This window comes from Pezoporus occidentalis, unplaced genomic scaffold (assembly GCF_034315485.1).
Source record: "Pezoporus occidentalis ecotype Australia unplaced genomic scaffold, CSIRO_AGI_Poc_V1 ctg35, whole genome shotgun sequence".
Taxonomy (NCBI): domain Eukaryota; kingdom Metazoa; phylum Chordata; class Aves; order Psittaciformes; family Psittacidae; genus Pezoporus; species Pezoporus occidentalis.
The window spans coordinates 5,037,109-5,052,790 of NW_026915483.1; the positions used below are offsets into that span (position 1 = coordinate 5,037,109).

Here is a 15,682-nt window from a genome sequence, read left to right on the forward strand (position 1 = left end):
ATGCTCATTAATGTTTTAAAGAAAATCCTTAACCAAAGGTCTGTAGACCGAAGATTTATATCCCTAGCAAAAGACAAGCATTATACACGAAGCAGAATGCCTTCATCACTCTATGAAAGAGCTGGAGACGGATTCCCCAAAGCAGAGAGGTCTGCCCTGGCTTTGGGGAGGAGGGAGAGGGGTAAGGCAGGGTGACACTGCTGACATGATGGGGACACATTACAACACAGCAACTTGCTAACAGTTTAATAAGTAAACTCAAGGCATAGCAATTCTTAATACCAAAAGGAAAGGGCAATCTGGTCTGACCTGGTGGTCAGTAAATCTGTCAGCAGCTCTCCAAAGAGACATCTTTACTCCGGGTCGTTCTGCCATCATTCCATGGGAATGACTCTGGTGGCAGGACTCCATCATTACTGCAGAGCTCCATGTAAAACACTAATGCCAAGCTGGTATGAGCCCTTCCCTCATGACCACCTCCTTGCAGGTAGCTGGTAAATTTGGAAATGGAATGTCCTTCAAGTGGAAACTTGCTAAAGAAGCTGCTTTAGGTATGTGGCTGGGCAGGAGAGGAATGGGACACACTTTCCAAAACTGCACAGAAATTAGCCCTTGCAGAGTTTGTTTTGTTGTTGATTTTGGTAGGGTTTTGTTTGTTTTCAGAAAGGGACAATTTGTACCTTCCCGAGCTGCTTGCACACACAGCAGCCAGACCCTGCAATGTCCCTCTGGGTGGGGGGCGAGGGGTAAATCTGACTCTCCTTGCAGACGGGAAAAATCAAATCAGAGCTCTGTTGCCACAGTTATGGTTTGACATAGGCTAAAGAGCATATTCTGGGTGGTACATCATGCACAGCTGGTAACGTACAAGTCAAGAAAAAACACGAAAGCTTTGCCCAGAACAAACAGTAGCCATGCCACGGAGTGAGTCAACTGCAGAGGTAGGAAACGAACCCCAAATCCTGACTTGTGGGCTCAGGCTCAGTCCAAAGCACCTGGTAACAGCAAAAACCCTCTCCCAAGATGGAGGGCTTGACATTTTGTTTGCCTGAAGCAAAACAAAACCAAGCAGTAGGTTTTAAGCTGCCCAGAGGCACGTTGTCTTTTTGATGTATGCACATCCTGGCAGTCACACATCTGCATCAGGAGAGAAATAGCCCAGTTTTGTAGTTATTTAGTCCTTTTCATCTGAAAGTTGAAAACACACTTGAAAACACACCACCACTGCACCTCTGCAGCTCCGGATTCTGCATATAAAAAGCAGCTGCTGAATACATGCAGGGAGCAAGGGCTTTTTCTTAATGCTTGAACAGTTCCAAGTTCAAACCCATTAAAGTCCAGGTCACGCCAGGATCATGTCACTATTAACGCATCCAGTTACATGCTGAGGGGGGAAACCTAATATAAAACTATGATAAACTCTAGCTCTTCTACAAAGATATATAAGGCCTTACGCAGATGATGCCACAGATCATTCTTCATGTACAGTGACCAGACGGGATGTCAATGTCAGAGGACAAAATGTGGTAAAGTCTCTTTATAGCTGTTTTTAAAGAGAGGGTCTCCTCAAATGTCCACAAAGCTGGTTTGGACCTTCCCTCCTCACCCACTCATGGGGAAGAACTTCTCCCAACAATCCTGTCTCCTACACATCATAGGTCCTACACCCCACACAACCTCCTCCAACATCACCAGCAGCCCACCTTCCATTGCACTTGGCACTGTGGCCAAGCGTGATGAAGAGCCCTAAACTCCATGCTCCTCCTTTTCAGGGCAGATACTCTCTCCAGATGAGCAAGGTCTCACTTGTTCCTGGAGGACTTCATGCCTGGCCAAGTATGTGCTGTCCCAGGAATGACAGCAGCAGGGAAGCAGAAGACTTGGGACAGTCTTCTGCCCTAGCCACATGTGGAGGTAATCTGGGTTCTACCCTCTACAGGTACCTGGTATCTTGTAATACAGCTGGTAACAGCCCTACTCTTGCTAAGAGGGAAGGCAGCCACAGAAGAGGAGACGCAAGTGGGGAACTGAGGGTATGTGGCCTTATGGTAGTAGAACACAGCAAGTGCTCAGGCCTTCCCCTTGCCATATGCAATGAGCTGCTATGTTGGTGCCTGCAGAAAGCCACTGCTAGCTAAGAAGACAGAAGGAAACACAGGGAAGGAGCTGGGAAAGCACAGATTTACTTTAGGAGACAAACATCTTTTCCTAATGTTCTATCAAAACCCAACATCCCAACAAAAGCCTACCAACTGCCAATATTCCCAAGCAACATACTGACCAGAAAGTTTGCTCCCCTACAACAGTCCTTCAGATGTCCAGGTTGGACAGACCTATGCACATATATCTACCACTCTGATGTAAGGAGTGGGTAAGATTAGGTAGGCTGGGACAGAGGAGACCTCATGGCCCACACTGAACCCTTGTGCGACCACAGACAAGACGGATCTGGAAGGCAGCCATGAGCTGTGTGCTGACACAGCAATGCACAAGACACCACAGACGGTCCTGGCCATGCTGCCCATCCCCTGGCCACACCAGCATGGTGGGGATCCTCAAGTGTCCAGTACTAATCCAACCACACCTACTTCAGGTATGAGAACTAGAATGGACATTTCTTCTGAACAGTGGTCTTGGACGCAGTGAAGGTGCTCAGATCCCTTCTAACTAAAACCCTTCCTCTCCAGTAGCTTCTGGCAGAGCAATTTCAAAGGCTGATTCCTCAAGTGGTAGAGTGCACCACTGGGATGCAGGTGATGGAGCATGGCACCACAACACTGCCTCATCCTGCCCATCTGGGTATCACAGCAGGAGATGAGCACAAGTTTCAAGCACAGCTGGATCCAGTAAGCCCTAACTCTTCACCCAGCTCATCTCTGAGCTTCCCATCCTATCTGTGCTGGGAAAAAAGGAAAAGGACTTCACTGGACTTTGTGACCTTATCAAGTATCTAGAAAACACTATGGCTGATGTGGGTGGATTTCAAACCCAGTTAACCATGGCAGATTTAGAGAGCTGTAACGCTCCAGCGGGCCTGCGGATCATGAACATACAACACACTAACCACACAGACTGCGAGACAGTTGCTGAGCACACACTACATACATGGGATTCACACTGTGCACATAGTGGATTTGCACTGTCCTTCATACAATTTACTGAAACTTGTTACAGGGTTAATAAACTGGAAAATATCGTGAACGTTCTCAGAGATTCAGGATCTACCATTTTTATAAAAGAACAACTTCAATATTAAAATTTGACTTATCCAAAAAGTAATACCCAGTGCACTTGAGTCTCGTTGAGAAATTTAAAAAAGCCAAAGTCTGCATCTTTAACCTATATTCTTCCAGTTATCCAACTTCCAAAAGAAGAACAGGCCAGACTCTCTTTTTAACTACATGAATACAAATCCAGATAATTCTTTCCATTTTAAGTAATATTTTGTCTAATTAGTATACTTTTTCCCCCCTACAAAACCTGCATTTATCTGCTGTGAAATTAGGGGCAGAAATGAATTGTTTTAAAGAGAACAGATGGTAAATAACAAGTTTGGAACCTTGCAGCCCTACCCTGGCAATTTGTCTCATGTAATGCACTCAGCAGACATGCTTACAATTTCTTACAACTTTTCCAGGACCTCCTGTGGGCTTATTTTAATGTTCTCCAAAACTGAGCTCAAAGCTTTGGACGCTCTAAGCAAGTAGCACAAAAAGCAATCAGCTCTCCCTCCTTAAAACAAAAGGAAGGAAACAGTAAGAGCACACATTTTTTCTTGCTGGACATCATCAGGTTCTGAAAAGGAATAAAGACATAATAGAATTTGTACTTGTTTAGAAATAATTTGTCTTTTCTAGTAATAACATTTAATAATGTTTAATTTGCATTCAGTAAGATTTTAAAAGGAGAATTTTGCCAATAAAAATGATCTTTCCCAATTTCTGGAATAAAATTTAAATGAAGAACGATGACAGCAATAAAGCAAACACAAACTGCAAAAATAACTGCATGACACTGTTCCAATTAAAAAGGGTTTAAAAAATCCCCCTTTCCCCCAAAAAGGAAATGGTCTCATTGCTTATATTATTGATTTATGCTGTTGTTGGCTTTTAAATGTAGCACTTTCTATTTCTAACATCGTTAAAGACAATTCCTAATGTCCTGACTGCGTACCACTGTTCGATTGGTGGAAGTGCCCCAGTAGCAGGAAATGCTGTGCCCTTCCACAGACATTTCCTTCCATCAGTGGGATCCACTAACCCTTAACATGTCAGAGGGTTTCATGGAACACTTGTATTACATCTAATATGGATAAAGATAGGGCCTATCAAAAATAATGACCAGGGCATGACAGGAGAAGAAAGTAGATCTATTATTCAAAAGATGCTGATTTATCTTTTTTTTTAAGAAAGAGGTAACAATGCTACTTTTTTTTTTTTTAGAAACAGAAAGAGATCATCAGATTTCACCAAAAATCTATTCTGAAAAGCCGTATTAAAAACTACAGATATTAATGGTCTGCGATGGAAATTACATCCGAGTCTTAGTTACAAATGTCAAAATGTTTGTGCTACCCTTCTATAGAAACGAGCAGTGAGCTCAGAGTCAGAGATGACCCTTTTGAGCAGTAAAGGAGTATTCGGCAGAACACACTGGAAAGTACATGGCCAGCAGAGGTGGCAGAGCCGCAAATTAGAATTCACAGATTACACTGGGAGAAACACTGAGTAATGAAACATCCCCGAGGTGGCGTCTGAAGTTCCTGCCATTAGCAGTAGTGAAAAATGCTTTCATATGTTGCAATGAGAAATATGGGCAGGCAATCAGGGCCAAAAACTCTTTTTTCAAATGCCTTGGCTTTAGTACGAGCTACCAAATAAGAAGGGTGCCCTCCTGTAATGCCCACTGACATCACTGGTCTTGTAACACTGCCACTGTAAAATATGGCTGCTACTGGCGTAGGACAATAACTTCAGTATGCCGGAAGATACACTTCTGGTGCAGTAGAAGAAAACAGGCAGTGACCTTAGAGATGACCAAATAAAATATGAAATATGCAATAAGAATCTATTTCTGGTGTCATTTGCTCACATCTCTGCATTTTCTAACACAGGAGAGTACAGCGACTTTGAGACATCCGTGCTGTAAATGCAGTTTCAAGCCTGCAACTTTACAAATGGTTCTTACCCTCGTGTTGAGAAGCAGGCATGGCTGTGAGCTGCTAACAGACAGCAGTGATGGGTATTAAAGCCCATCAGCCTATTTGAACTGGCCTGGCAGCATAATTTGCCCAAGGGCAAGTTGAAGCACCACCCTGAATTCAGAGTTATTTGCCTGCTTCAGAAGGAAACCTTGAACCTGGATCTTTTCATGGCATTTATTTTTGTGTTTGAGACTGAGCATGAGCTCAGGCTATCTGACCTATGGCCCACACCAGGGGTCTAGAGTAATGAGAACCAATGCCATTTCCACCTGTGCCATTCCCAATACTTTTCTTGCCCGAGCTATGATAAAATGCAGTATGTCCTGACATACTATCCAGCTTGGTCTTGAAGAACCAGGCTGGAAATCACATGCAGTTTCCAGTCTGCACTGCATGGTGTATTATGACCTGTTAACTTGGTGTATCTGTAGTCAGGTCAAGTTAAAACATGAACACAGTGATGTACCTGTTCTGCACAGTCCCTAGTGAAGCTACAATCAGTATGAGAGGAGAGAGTGTTCGTGGACCACTGATGGCACAAGAACAAGCTCCAACTATCTGAACATAGCTTTTACATCACACTTTCCAAAATGGCTCAGGACAATGAACCCAACCAGCTTCAACAGTGCTGCCCACCACTGCAACAACATCTCTTGAAGACACATCAATGCCTAGCATAGATGTCGTGTCTACCTCTTAAGATGCACATAGCTTAAATTTCCTGCTCCACAGAAGGGTGGTGGTAGGAACTCAAACACCTGCCTGTGGAAAAACATGCTGCAGCCCTTAACTCCATGATGGCACTTGCCAATGGAGCCATTTTTGCATGCCACTGATCAGATTAGAAAGGTTGGGCCTCCTCTGATGACAGCTTAGTTTAACAGACATCACAGCACTTTTGAGTAACTGACAAACATCAGTGCACCCTTTATGGCTGCTTTATCTGCAGTTACAATCTCTCAATATTGGGCCATTTTCACTGTATACAATAGTTTCGATCTGTGGGTACAGATTTGGCTGGTGGTTTCCAAATCTAGATGTGTGTTTGAACCACTCAAGACTCGTGCTTCATTTTCTTCACACATTTGAAACGGATGATGGCACTTTGACCACATTAAGTAACACAAATCAGCAGAAGATTTTAGTGAGCATCTACCCAAGCTAATGGAAGAAACACTGTGGTATTACACAGAATACTGGCCAAATCTTGCTCACTTTAGCTAATCTTCATGAAAACCAGAAATATTTGGTCCAAAAGCATCAGATAAGAGGATCAAAGCCTGCTACTGACTATCTTAAAGCTCAGAAACATATCTTTCTACCAACCCACTTGAAGACTTACAATATATTAAGGAACATTAAGACAAAAAAAAAGAAGAAAAGCTGAACGGCCAAAAGCAAACAAAAGAAACATGTTCTCTTGAGATCGCTAATGCTGGCAGACAATAGCACAGAAAGAACTCCTCTGACAGATCTTTGAAGTCTTTAATGCAGAATGCTAGTGGTCCATGTTAATGAGATGTGCTCAGATACTTTCTAAATTATTCCAAAATGTCTTAATCTATTTTCTACATCTGCTTGACCCAATTGCTTCAGAAAAGTCACAGTTTCATTCATCTCTGGACTAAACTTTTCATCCAAGGAGGTAAGGTCTTCAAGCACTTCTTGTTTCCAAAGGCCCACACCACCTTTTTCGAGTTTACCCCAAAACATGCAGGTAATACTGTAATTTCACTTAGTAGATGTTACAGAAACACTCTGCACCACACCCATCAGCCTGAGTAACTCAAAGGTCTTAACAAGTGGGATATTACAACCTCTCCCAACATTCTGACAGTAAATACATCCAAGTCTTCGATGTGGCCTAACGGACACTAATGGCTTCAGCTATGTGACCACCACGCCACCAGCAAGTGAGCAGCAGGCATCATCTGGGGTCTCCCACATCCCCATTTCCTGCTGGGGGTGACACAAGCAATCATGACAAACACTTTCAGTACAGCTTTATGTAGTTTGGGCCTGTTGCAGAGAAAACATTGGAGAACATATCCAAGAACCAAGCTGTATGCGCCAATATAGACTTTCTTATGAATGTACCCAAGACACAGGAGCAGCTGCACACTGCATCTTCTAAGAATGATGGCTGTTTCTGCTCTGTAATACGCTTTAAGCCCATTAGCTCAAAAGCAAGAAAAGTCGAAATGCCAAACTGAGTAAGGAAAACATCACCCTACTGACTGCCCACTGCTTGATGTGCAACCATCACTACCCCCCAGCTGGTAGAGGAAACAGGAATAAGGGTGCTAGCAGCACATCTTCTGGAAAGCGACTAGCAAGGGAGAGCGCTGGGGAGAAGCTGCACACACTGCTGAGACAATCATAAACAGAAACTGCTCCCAAAAAGTTTGTGTCGGGGCTTCAACTTCTGCCTGGAGCACCTACTGCTTTGGCCAACGAAGATATGGCACAGTGACATGCCAACCTGGTTTGAGAGCCGTATCTCCTCCCAGTGAAACAAAGTGGTAGGACTAGTGGGAAAAAGTGAGGGTTTTTTTTTGTCCCATAACCACTTTTCCACATAGACAAACTGCACAATCCATCTTTTGTATTGAGCTTAGGAAAAAAAAGTCCTTCTGACCTTTCTCCTGGCTTGAAGGGAAAGGAGGAGAAAATATACATATATAAGAAAGTTAATGCCCAAACACACAGATTTATCTGTTGATCATCTCATCTGGTTCTGAGTTACAGCAGGCACCTTCTGTTGTATTATCAATATTTAATCAGTATTTAACTCTGACAAGCATTAAGATTTGAAATTTTAAACTAAGTGCAACTTTGTTAAATCCTTTGTGTTGATTTTTTCCCCGTTAAAGGTTTTCTAAAGGATTCTATCTTTACTATCTTAAAAGTCTGCATGTGTCTTTTGTTATCAATAATGTACAACTTTAGTAGCATGTTTTGTACTTTTCAATTTTTCAGCATGCAAGCTATCCCTGATTTACAGTGCTCACTGAATGCTGTTTGATTATTGAAAATGCTTTTACATACATTTAAACAAATGACTGCTCCTAGAAAACTAACGCCTATTGTCTATAATTCTGTAAAAAACATTTCCCCTCCCTTCTCCCCAAATCAAACATTTCAAATTCTTACTTTGAGGAAAAACTGGCATATAATTAGGCATTACGCCTAACAGTGCTAAATAAAGGAGAATGTAAACATCTTAATTCTGAAGGTTTAACCATCAAAGCCCCTTGCTGTATCTATTCTGTTCTTTGCACCTTCGTTCAGAGCTCTTTAGAGCTCACAGAAAAAGAAAGCAAACAAACCACGCAGAGTAGAAATCTGTTGTAGCAGCTCTGTGCTGTATCCCACTCCACATGCCCGAGGCCAGGCTCGCAAGCAGTGCTGGGATGCCCAGGGCCACGTGGCTGCTCCTCAAGGAGTACAGAGTCCTGCTCTGTAACTGCACCGAGCGGCTTAACCGCTAACTCAGAAGATGGGATTTCACCTGGAATTAAGCTATCAAGCAATTGAGCTCAAACTCAATCAACCAAACCCTTAACCTTCCCTGTTTCAGTGGCACTGCTCTAATTAGGACTCTATCACTACTTCCATTACTATCTCCTATTCTCATGGTTTATTATCTCAGCAGTTTCAATTCTCACCCAGCTGAAATTCGACATCCAGTTTCTTGGACCACATATCACTCATTATGGCTTTATTTTATGAAACATGTTGCAAGATTACAGGCCCATTCTGCAGCAAATGGGTTTTCATTGAAAATGGCACCCCTCACTGCAGTGGAAGCAGGAGAGGGCCAAACCTTCCCGGAGAAGGACATCCTAAGATTACAGGACACATTGAACAACTTATTTTTCGTCAAGTTGTGAATTTTGTTGAGCAGTTTGAATATGTGCTTGAACACGCATCCTGACTGCATCCACTGTAGCTGACCCCATGGTTCTCCAGTCCTCAGGGTCTTCCCACTGAGCCTAGGTCAGCTTCTAGGAGACACCTAAACCCTACCTACCAGCTCTGCCCAAGGGTGTAGGGTGAGATTCTATAACCTATGATACTCAGGAGGTCGGACTGAAAAATCTAATGGTCTTTTCCAGTGAAGCACTATGAAGCACTCAAACTGCTTACTCCTGAAAGATGCACAGCAGAGGCCATGTCTGGCATGCGTGGTGTCCCGATGGTAGCAATACAAAATACATTTGCTTTTGGAGACATGACCTGTAAACTTCAGGCAAGTCTAAAGGTAGTGGTTTTGCAGTCATCACAACCAAAATTCCAGATTTTCCTGGTTCACAAAGCATCACGGTCACACATGAACCATGGCTCCACACGATTCCCATTAATTCTAAGGCCCTCTGATGCACCTAGGACTTAAAATTTTTCCATTCTTCACAAAAACTCAGAGAAAACATCACTGAAAGGAGCAAGGAACAACCATCTTCTTAAACTGCAAGATCTGCTTCTCCTTCAATAGCTGAAATGAATCTAATACCTTATGGGTTCCACCATGAAAAAAAAACCCAAGCAGTAATAGTCAAATCTTGAAGGAAGAGAGGCATATATCATACAGCTGACATGCACCATTGACATGGCCAAGGACTGCAATATTCACTTGAACTTCATGAATTTCATCCTCACTAAATAGGTATTTTTGGCAACAAAGACCTGAAAAAAAACCCACATCATCCTCAGATCTATTTTAATTTAAAACAGGAGAGAACAGGGACATTTTTTTTCCCCTTCAAGTACATTTTAATAAAATTAAAAATAAAAATAGCTCTAATACACTCCAATGCATTTAGTCATTCTGTAAAATTCTAAGTTTAAAATGAAATCACCATTTTATATTCAAACAAGGTCAAGAGAACAGCACTAACGAGCACTGACATCACAGCGAACAGCAGCCACTGCTCAGCGCTTACATCAGTGTTGCTTGTTGCTATGGTGCTTAACCGACTATTAATTTCTGAAAGAAGGTGATTATAAAGCAGCCATATGAACCTCAGTCAGATGACATCCTTCAGTACCAAACACTGATCTGCCTTTACTCTTCTCTTCTGCAAGTTAATTTTGTGAATCACCACTTTTGTGATGTTAATATTCCTTTGCAACTGGAAACTTTGGACCAGAGGAGAGGCAAGGAGTTAATTCAGAAGCAACAGAGTTGCACATCGTTTTAAATAAAAACCATTTTGCAGCAAGTGATATTTATTTCCTTTTTGCTGAGCTCCAAAGACTAAAAAGCATGTGTTTTAATTTCTGCAGTGATTATAAGCAATGAAATTAACAGCTGAATTCTGCTCTCCTGCTGTAAATCCAGGAGTGTATCAGCCTGGGACAAAGCAGTGCTTAGGCTGACTTGACCATTCCCCAGGGATTTTCCCTGGTAAGGGGACCTTGCTGCAGGGTTGAGAGCCCCCAGTCCAGCACCCGCGATATTGGGCCATGGACTTGGCCATGCGGCCACCAAGACCAGCCAGAGTAGGGTCTTCCCATTCACAGGTGGGCTCTGTCTGGTTACCAAACGACCTTCTTGGAACACATATGAGAGACAGAAAGTGCATCTTTGTGGCCTATCAAAATGCAACTGGATACCTGAACCACTGGCTTCCCAGGCAAAACACAGGTCTAAGGCACAGTGGTGGCTCCAAAGGCTTAGTTCCGAGCCCAGCACTGCAACCTTTATCAATATTGCCTGAAAAGCCTTTAACTGCGTCACTAAAGCACGCTCCTGGGGTTTGCAGGATCAAACCCTTCCTTCAGACATGCTTTAGAAACTGTGTGCAAAATGGTATTTGTATTTACCTTCTTCTGTTGCTCTTGTGAAGCAATCTTCAGTTACAGCCACCCAAAAAGGTCACTCTTCTTACCCTGCAGAGAAAGAAGGTAACACACGTGACTGCTGGGTCAGTGTCAGCAACAACACTCAAAGCATTTTCATTGGCACCACATTTGCAAGTCCAAACATAAATAAAGCAACAAATGAATCTAATCGTGTTTAATGGTGAATGACTTTCAGAGAGAGTTAATAAAAACAATCAAGTCACAGGACTGCTGCTTATCAGTACCAGCCAGTGTGAGGCTCTTCAGCACGAACAACTTGGTCTTTGGGAGAAAAAAAAGAGAAGAAAAAAACCCCATGGAAATGAGACATCTTTGTTCTCTAGCATAAACTTTCTTAATCTTGATGTCTATCAATCTATTTTCAGACTGAATAATAGATGAGTTCAGTCCTTTGTTTCAGAAATCTGACTATTGTCTGTATGGGCTCTTCTTACTTAAGGCATTTTAAGACCATTTGTAACCACTGCTATTTTAGCTTCTGGATCCTTTCTTTTTTCTCCTCCTTTTCCATAGAGACACAGTCCTAAATGAGGTTTTAAAACTCGCTGCATCTTCCTAATTCAAAAAGTTGTTTACTGCCTTGGGATATCTTCTTGTTAAGCATTACCAAGAGCACACCAAATATGCCAAGGTGGTAAGAGCAGCGGGTATTAAAAAGAGAAATAATTAAAGTGTATCTTTATAAAAAGTAGGAGGGAGAAAACAGCACGTGTAGGGTTGGTTTTTTTATCCTGTATATTACTGCATCTTGTGTACTCTCTCTTATGCAAAAGAGTATGTAATCTTTTAAGAAACATGACAATCTGCCACTTTCTGTTCATGTAATTGGGATCAACATATGGTACAAGAGAAAAGAAAAACATTTGTTTATTAATTTAGATCAAGTTACTAACTCAAACCACTAACAGCATTCAGAATTAATTCCACATCAATTGACCAAATACCTTAATAGAGTAAAATTATAACATAATTCCACAAAATGTTGATCTGCTGCTGCAGGGGTGCAGAATAACATGTAATACAGACAGAAAACTATGCAATGATTTGGTGATACAGATGACATCACATGAAACGGAAAGTCAGTGACATGTGGATGTGTAAGACAGAGCTACGTGAAACTCCATTTCTTAAAATTCACACAGTGATGTGGAGTACTGGGGGTGTTTGTGAAACTCATCAAATGGTAAGTTATGCTATTTACATCAGTAGGGGAAGCTTTTTACTGAGGTAGTAAAATACCAACCTCTGGGAAAAAAATCAGAATCTTCATTAAATACTTTCAAAAGAAAATGTACTCATTTGCTATTTCTTTTGGAAGGAAAAATGTTTTCACCATGAGAATGAGGCATTACTTCTTTACCATTGAAACCCAATTATTTTTAGTCAGGAAAAAAAAATGTTACCTTGAAATGAAATGAATATGGGTTTTATCTGTTGCTCACTGGCATTTTATTTGTATTTTATATTTCATGTTTTGAGAAATATATGAGTGAGAAGCTTTTCACAGTTCTATGGTACCACAGTAACGTGGTACTGGAAGATCAAGCGCTACAATTCATACGTGTTTGCTGTGAAGCCCTATGTACTTTGCTGCGGTACATGTAGAAGAGATTCCTGATTCTGCACTTTAAAGGACATAACTCTACTCCATCATAATAGGTCAGGTCTCACCTTCCTGCGAGTATGTAAAACAATACATCTTTTATGTAAAATACACGACCTTTGACATCCGATGTGCTTGTAGATTAGCAACAATAAAGGCTTTTATCCTGCTTTGCTGCAGGGGTTATCTTGGATTTGACACTTTAAACCTCTTTTCATATTTATCTGTTTTATAAATTTTCTGGCTATTTGGCAGTCAGATCCTTGATTTGGCAGCATTTTGGCAAGCAGGCTTCATTTCTACCCGGAGTCTTCATGATCGCAAATGAACCATCTCTTAAAATGTACTTTTTAAGGAAACTGCTGAAAATTACACGTTTGCATAAAATGTGCACACAATCTCTCTTCGGCAGCGCTATGATAGGCAGGTAACATTCTCTAAGCACATCTGTCCCATATGAACTGAACACACACCAAGGAAACAAGTAACACTAGCCCACCATTCACTGGTGGAAGACCAACAGGGTCTACTGAGAGCAGCATACACATAGGGATGAGCAGAACATCAGCCCTTCTCACAAATTACTCCCGGATTGCAATGCAGAGTGCTTTCATTTCTGGTTATCTAAGCCTTATATATGCTACCTGACTTTCAAAATTTGGATAACGTACCACTGAAGTTAAAATGAGCAGCACAGACAGCTGTTCCCACCTGTGAAAATGTCTCATTAATAGTCTACAAGTTGAGTATCTCAAAACATAGAAACACAAATACAGGCTTTCCTCCTGAAAATGTTTATACGGGTGTGCGAACTGATGTAGGCAACACACATTCCTTCCATCATGCTGTCTTTAAGATAAACACAAAGTACCATCAACACTGTAAGTGTGTGTGTGGAGCAAACAAAGAAAAAAATCCCATCCTACCAAAGCAAGACACTTCACTACACTCGTATTTTCCCCACAGGCGGATGATTGAAATAGAAAGCCAAGCCACAAACAAAACCCCACTTTGTGAGCAGCAGTGGTCCTGCCATTTCACAAGTTGAGGGGAGGTCTCCAAGCACCCACAACAGCATCCCCGTGGCTCAACTGGCATCCTATAAGCGAACAGTCCTTACAAAACATGTGCCCTGGGGAGCTTTTACCAGATATTCCTGAAAAACGTGAGGTTCGGTCGCCAAGTTCCTCAGTTTACCCACCAGTGAGATGGGTAAATGCTTTTGCAACACATTTTGAAATCCTTGCATAAAAGGTACTTTTAAAAACAGCTTTTTTTCAGCAGCATTTTAGAGAGATAACTGGTAATAATCTTACAAAGATCACAACCTGAGCTAGCATCGTAACCTTTCCAGTTGACTCTAACAGAAAGCCCCCCTGTTGATCTGGATCAGGTCCTACCTATTTTCCTGTACCAGGGGACCAGACAAAAAGATCAGAGGCTTTGCCATTATACCTGCTGTCAGGTTGGACCTTGAAACTCTTTTGATCCCACACCACTTATTGGATTTAGTGGTCTCCTCCTACAGGGCAGGGAGGTCATCTCAGGGAGGCTGCAACAGAGCCTTAACTCCAAGTGATTGCTGCAAAGCCAAATTTAAGCAATAATATAAAGAATATGCAGACATAGAGAACACTGCAAAATGAAAGTCTACTTAGCAACATTTTTACTAATACCTAAATGAGAAGAGCCTTGGGTATAGCCAAAAATAGATTAACAAAGACCTTGATCCCACACAAACTGGCTGTGAGTAATTTTACACAGGAAAGTAGAACAGTTGAGCTGGTCCCCTGCTTAGAATTACACATGTACAGTTTTTTTTGCAAGTGTCTCAGCCTTGAGTAGCCTACAGTTCATTATTGGAAACCTAAAGTAGCAAAGGAATCACTCCTAGATTCTAGGAGAATCTACTACCTAGAAAGCACAATTTTATTTTATTAAAAATAAAATTTAGAGAAAACACACCTTCCCAACAGCACACTAAAAAAAAGTTTCTGACATTTTATTTTGATTTCTTTTTTCCTATCTAAGACCAGCTAAAATATATTTAATGTCTGCGATTAAAATATTTACTACAAGCCTTCCTGAAATCTTTAAAATATCAGAACTTGATCCAAATAAGCACTTCTGTGCAGTGATTTCTTTTAAATTAAGTGAACCGTAGCCACGTAATACTGCTGCTTCTTTGCCTTCAAAACTCCCTGAGTCACATTCAGCTGTGCACAGGCTGAAGTATGAAATATGCCCTACTATTCTCATAATTATTATGTTCTCGTCCTGTGTGGGAAAAGATGCAACCGATGATTTTTGTCAAGTGTACATTTGCAAAAGAAGGAAAAAAATAATGGTTTTCACTCGTTATTTCACTAATCCTGAAAATACACGATGCACACTGATAGGTAAAAGCAGCATCTGGTACCAGGCAGGCTTGTGGGCCCAATCCTGCGTGCAGGTTACTCTTCTCACCCAGTGCCCTCGGCTGGGTTACTTGCACTACACAGAACAACCATGCGTAGAATTCCTTTGAGGATGGTCACTAGCTGTCTCTTCAGTTTTGTTGTATCTATTTTATTGTCAAAGAATATCCAGCAGCTTAAAAAAAAATTATTAAAGTGACTATTTTAAATAACCTGGGGGAGAAATATTTGTTCCGACCATTGTCAAGGTGAATACTTTTTATTGTGCAGTGTATATTAAATCCCAGGAGCCATGGTACAGGAGATTTTCTATACCAGGAGTCATTATCACCTCCTCAGAAAGTGAAATGCAGGTGAACAGTAAAACTGTGAGAGACTAAGTGCACTTCTTCCACCTCGCTTTGAAGAGGGGGAAATGGATTTGGTACAGGCCAAAGCACAGGGATATTAATGCTTGCCACCTTGCTGCTTCTCGGTGGAAGGAGGGAGCAAATCATACTGTATTTTCATTTTCAGTCATTAGCAGGCTGTTCAGAATCTGTGGCTGGTGCTTATTATTTATTCTAAACAGAAATAAAACAGAAACAAATGACA

The 15,682-nt window shown here is 41.6% G+C and overlaps 1 protein-coding gene across 18 annotated transcripts in view; it reads right to left on the bottom strand.

Annotated features, from left to right (window-relative positions):
- FOXP1 (forkhead box P1) overlaps positions 1 to 15,682 on the bottom strand; it is a 386,145-nt gene that overhangs the window by 212,455 nt on the left and 158,008 nt on the right. For 14 of the 18 annotated variants that reach the window (XM_062630323.1, XM_062630334.1, XM_062630333.1 and 11 more), the window contains one exon: positions 11,028 to 11,095. The gene's annotated coding sequence lies outside the window, so the exon portion shown is untranslated. The remainder of the gene's footprint in view (positions 1 to 11,027; positions 11,096 to 15,682) is intronic. The other 4 variants (XM_062630321.1, XM_062630324.1, XM_062630330.1 and 1 more) reach the window with 1 other exon arrangement.